General features: G+C 41.4%; 1 long non-coding RNA gene across 1 annotated transcript; it reads right to left on the reverse strand.

Moving 5' to 3' along the window:
- Positions 1-855: 855 nt before the first annotated feature.
- On the reverse strand, positions 856-4,390 carry LOC138741939 (uncharacterized). The gene is made up of 3 exons (XR_011343906.1): positions 3,559-4,390; positions 2,857-3,092; positions 856-1,489 (listed from the first exon to the last, which is right to left on the reverse strand). It is a non-coding gene; the product is annotated as an uncharacterized lncRNA (long non-coding RNA).
- Between the last annotated feature and the right edge of the window lie 1,433 nt (positions 4,391-5,823).

The following is a 5,823-nucleotide window of genomic DNA, read 5'->3' on the forward strand; positions in this document are numbered from 1 at the left end:
CAAACTCCAGATGACATCTGTTCAAGTTGAAGGGAAGAAAGTTTAGGGTATTTTATTTACACACAGGGTGTAATGGGTGCCTGGAATACATTGTCGTGGTTAGTAGTGGAGGCTAGAACAATAGGGATAGTTAAGAGACATGGATGAAAGAAAAATAGAGGGTTATGATGTAGGGAGGATTTCTTTTTATGGCGTAGGTATTTATAGATTGGCATAACCTCATGGGCCAAAGGGCCTGTACTGTGGTGTAATGATCTATATTTCAAGATCCATCTTGCTTGTGAACTGACCAGGCAGATTTCTTTTGTGTATTGTAATTTAATCCAAGGAATGAGATCACGTCACTTCTGCTGTGTAGTGCAATCGTGGGTTACTAGTGTAATCTCAAGGGTAGATAGTACTGAGCAGGAGGCAGTGCAAGGGTTTTACTGGATCTGGTTCCCCAACTGGTGCTTTTTGATCATGGGAAACAATAATCCCTGGAAAAAACTGGATCCGGTCCTGATTGGGGATGTATTGTCTCAGAGGAGACCATTAATGTATCACAGGGACAGTATGAGGACTTCCCTCAATACCCCACGAGCACCCGACGACTGCTTCTCTACATTTATCCATGGAGCTGGATCTTTAATTGAGTTACTGCATGGCAAATGTTACCAGCCTGCACTTTTAATGAGATTGTTGCCATGCTACAGGTGAACAAAGCCAGCTATCTTTGAGGTTCAGATTTTCATTTCTCGTTTCTCTTAGCCTTGTCAGCATCAGCTCATGATGCACACAAAGGAAGGAGGCCTGGGTCATTAATTTTAGGTTCAATCAATAATTTTTATTCTCGTCTCTGATTTTCAATTATCATCTCACCTTGTGCTAATATTTCATGCGTAATCATCTCATACCTTGAATAAGGACTCAGGCCCAAAATGCTGGTTATATATCTTTAACTTCGATGGACATTGCATGACCTACTGAGTTCCTCCAGCATTTTTGTGCTTCTATTTCATTCTCCTTTTTTTTCCACCTGCTGCTTAAAGCACAGGAAAAGTGTCTGCAATATAATCACTCCATGCATGACAACGACTCTTGACCCATGCACACTCATGGCTGTGAGCTTTCTCTCACACATTGAAGGACTTGTTTGTTTAACAAGCAGTTCAGAGTCTCACATTCATTGAACTGAGAGTCATTTTGCTACAGAAATTTTATTTCCAGCGAACACACTCACTTCCCAAGTGTAAATGCTGCATTCTTGTCAACATGCATCTTATCAGCTTCATGTTAAGCTGAGTTTTGTTCTGTCCCACTCAGGTTTCAAAAGAAAGTTGTTAACAATGGCACCAGGTTATCAGCAAAGCGTATATCCGGAATCTGTACTTCTGAACTCCTCTGAGATGCTACCTCAGTCTGTTCTTACTCTGTTATACACATCCTGTGCTCTTAGACACATCAGGAGCTGTCCCCCTTCCACACGGTGGCCACATCACAGGTTGGACTCAGAGTAAGAAAGAAAAACTCGATTAATTGACTTTTCCATTGTTCTTCCATTTTTACCAATGCATTCACGTCCCAGATTCATACCACTCCTCCCGCAGACCCATAACCCTGCGAACAGTCGTTTATAGGTCTCGCTTCTGCCAATTTAGTTCAGTCTGGTCTGACTCCTCTTTCTGGACAAACTGTCAAACTAAGAAGAAGACCACTGGCTGCAGGGAAAGGCTAGTATTTAGATATTGTCACAGCTCTGCCGCTCACTTTTTAGAGCACAGAAACAGTCCATATGCCCCACAAGGCCTTGCTGACCATCAAACACCCATTTACACTAATTTTTATTCTCCCTCCATCACCTTGTGATTGTAAAATGAACAGGATTTATTTGCAGTTAACAGGAATCTCTGGGTTGTATGTGTTATACAATGGGTACTCTGACAATAAACCTCAACTATGAGATATTTGAACTTTGAATGATTTTCAGATTAGCCACACAATTCTTTGACCACGGTACCTTACTGTATTTCATGATTGTAACATTGAAACTGTTCATTGATGACAAATATCACGGGGGCCTGTCTGGAATTAGATGAGCTCGAATGGTATTCAATGGCAAGGCACCATTTTCTGCTGCTTTGTCATGTATTTTGGCAAATGCATAAACCCTTCTTCATTCATTAAGTTCATAGAACCAGTAAAAGGAATTGGGCAATGGCTGACTTTTCTACAAGCAATGCCAGATATCTCAGAGAGTACCTGGATTTAACACTTTGGCCAATAAGGTGTCACCATTAGGACACAGCCAAAATCAAATGCTCAAGCTTGGAGCTTAAAGAATCTTTTGATTTAAACACACATCAGTGTAAACAACAAACAATCCACTTTACACACACAAAAATATGATATTCAACATCAGTCTCTGCCACTGCAAAACTCACGTTCCGACTTTAATTGTTTGCTAATGTTATAATTTTCCCCAATTTTAATTGAACTTCTTCACCTAAAACACTAACTCAGTTCTGCTGAATATTTCAAGTCCAATCTGTTTTTTTTAGAACTCTTTAATTTAAAGAGAAGATTACCATTCAAAATTTTTAAAATGATTCTCTGCTGAGCACTGAAGTGTTTACTGTTGAGAATCACGTATTAGATTCTGTTGATCAAATGAGAATCCATAAAAAATTAAATGGCAGCGAGAGGATAAGATGAGAGCAGAATATGGCCATCTTTCTTAGCTCATGCCCTCTCTACCATCACCATCTTTTTCTCTTCGACCCGCCTACCAATTACCTCTGACCAATGAGCGTGTGCTCCCCCTCCCCCCCCCACCCTCCCTCCTCTTTCCCACCCCCCCCCCACCCCTCAGCCCACCTTTTTAATTGTGGCATCTGTCTGATTTTCAACACTCCTAATGAAGAGCTTAGGCCTTACGTCTTGACTGCTTTTATTTCTTAAGGATGCCCTGTGACCTGCTGAGTTTCTCCATCAGTTTTGTCTACTGTGCGAGACCACAGGATCTGCAGGTTTTCTTCTTAACAGACAAAATTCTTTGATCATCCAAGAGTTCAGCAAACATTTCAAGTGCGCATGAGCTGCATTGTGGCTTTCTGCAACATGAGGACAAAATCCTTTGCTTAACTGTAGCCTTAGGAGGAGCTCTATGGTTATGTCGTGGAATAGGCAAAAAATGCATGAGATATTCCATAGGTCATACAGCATTTATAGTAAGTAAAGGGTTATCAGTGTAGTGGGCCTGAGCCCTTCGTCAAGGTAGGGGAAAAAAGCAGGCAGGTACCTGAATAAAAGGTGGGGATGGGGGAAGTAGAGAAGTGGGGGAGGAAGGGGCAGGGGTAGGAGCACAGGAGGAATGTATCCATTTTCTGACTGGACCTCTGAATGGATATAACTCATGAAGGAAAAGGTTTGTTCTGATGTTATATGGAAAACTCTAAAGTACAAAAAAGTTAGTTAAGTTTCTTCTCTTAAAGTTGTTGAGCTCTAAAGCACAGAAATGGCCCTTCAGCTCAATTTGTCCATGCTAACCAAGTTGGCATTCAGGCTAATCCTATTTACCTGTATTTGGTCTGTATTCTTCTAAATCCTTCCTATTCATAAGTCTATCCAAACACCTTTTGACCATCTTAATTAGACCCACTTCAATGGCTTCCTTTAGCAGCTCTGGGTAAGGATCTGCCTCTGAGTGAAAGCACTGTTCTTCATGTCCTCTCCAATCTCTCCCCTCTCACCTAAACCTCTACCCTCTAGCTCCAGAATTGTCTCGGCAACATCCTGGTGAATTTCTTTTGTACCTTTTCCAGCTTATTGATAACCTTCCTATAGCTGGATGACCAGAACTGCATGCAGTACTCCCAATATGATCTCATCAACTTGCACAGCTGTGTCACAATGTCCCAACTTTTGTACACGATGAAGGCAAGCATGACAACTGCCTTTTTGAACACCATGAGTCACATCTTTAATGGAAGAATTCTCCTCTACTTCTGGGTCTTCCTTTTTTCTACAACAATCTTCTGGGCCTTACCACTTGTGGTTCAAGTCATTCCCCAGTTGGATGTATCACAGGGCAAAACCTCAATTTATCAGAGTTCGATTCCATTTGTCATTTCTCAGCCACCTTCAAATGATCCTGTTATAATCTTAGAATCGGATATTTTTATCAGCACAGGCAAGTTGAGCCGAAGTGCCTGTTTCCACGCTGTATGACTCTATAGGGCTTTTTATACAGAAATCCTGTAATGCTACCATAAAAAAAGCCCATCATTCATCCGGCTTTGGTCGTTTACACTGAACCAAGCAAAGCCAGCATAATGCCGGGTCAGTGTGTCATTTTACACAACAAGCCGGTATTCCAGGACCAAAAGAGGCGTGACGTGTAGCACAACAGTGTCGGCGTCTAATGTCATGTATTACATATGCGATGGACAATGCTTTCTACACAATAATGGCAGTTGAACTTGATATGCTTATGCTAGAGTCGTGAACATTTATGCCACTCTTCAAATGAAAGCAAATTTGCTGCGCATTGTACACGATTTTTTTGATGAGTAGAATGGTGGATTGGTGCAAGCCACATGTTTGTATGATCAGAAACATGCTGAAGGAGAAATTAAAGAGAAGCAAGGAGCTGTTTGAGGCAGAAAGGCACACGGTCCGTAAATACTGTAGGTGGAGACATTTCATTCGTGAGTCAATTTGCACTGGTCTCAGATAGAATAATGTGGAAGAGAGAGAGACCATATAGGCCCAATGTCCTCAACAATTTGATGAAAATGAGTGACAGAGTCATTTCCATATGTGTCGGGTCACTTTTGGCTTTGTATCGGAACTCGTTGAGGCGCAGGACAACAAACCGGCAACAGCCTCTGGAACCTCAGTTTAGACTTGCTGTTGCTTTGTATTGGTACATTACCCCATATGAATATCGATCCATCAGTTGTATTTTTGATGTTGGTGTTGGCTCTGTGTGTGTGCGTTGGTACTCCAAGTTGTTGAAGCATTGAAGAGGGCCCTTTATAAACCTTCTGTTGACCTGCTGAGTGGTGCACGTCTTCAGGAAACAATGGACGCATTTTCAGAACGGAGGTATCTAATGTGTGCTGGTGCCATCGATGGTGCACATATTCCCATCGTCACTCCCCATGAAGATGCACCAGCCTCCTACAGTTGCACTCCATTGTTCTTCAAGCTGTTGTTGACCACAACTGCTGTTAAGCATTATGGCCTAAGTTACAATTATTTGTCTTTAACAATGAATATGTTTCCTATGTTGATCTATACACAGTCCTTTTGTTGTTCCAGCTTCACAGATGTGCATGTGGGTTGGCCTGTCTGCATGCATGATGCTTGAGTTTTGGATAACTTGCCCACCTACAGAAAGGCTGAAGATCAAGGCGGGTACCTCTTCCACGTGAAATAAGTTTCTATCCCCCATTGTACGGTAATATTTCTGTGGATCAATCAATCACTCAATTATTTATCACATGTAACCATATAGGAGACCATGACAGTGAAATATATATATGCTTATCAATTTCAAATAAAACTTATGACAAGTCCAAGGCTCAAGTTATAGATTCTGAAGTACCATATTGATCAGTATTGTACCGTTTGAGGTGTTTCGAATAATCCTGAGCAATGATCGGCCTGGAAAAACTTTAGATCTGTCCCGTTTCCACCAGAGTTCCTCAATGATGACTCCCATTCACACGAACTCCAAATTGTTAGTCCAAAATAAATAATAAATTTCAAATAACAATTGATATTTCCGATGCAAGGTGATGATGGGGGACTTGGTAATGGCAATACTTATGTTTCTCT

This window comes from Narcine bancroftii, chromosome 8 (genome assembly GCF_036971445.1).
Source record: "Narcine bancroftii isolate sNarBan1 chromosome 8, sNarBan1.hap1, whole genome shotgun sequence".
NCBI classification, from domain to species: Eukaryota; Metazoa; Chordata; class Chondrichthyes; order Torpediniformes; family Narcinidae; genus Narcine; species Narcine bancroftii.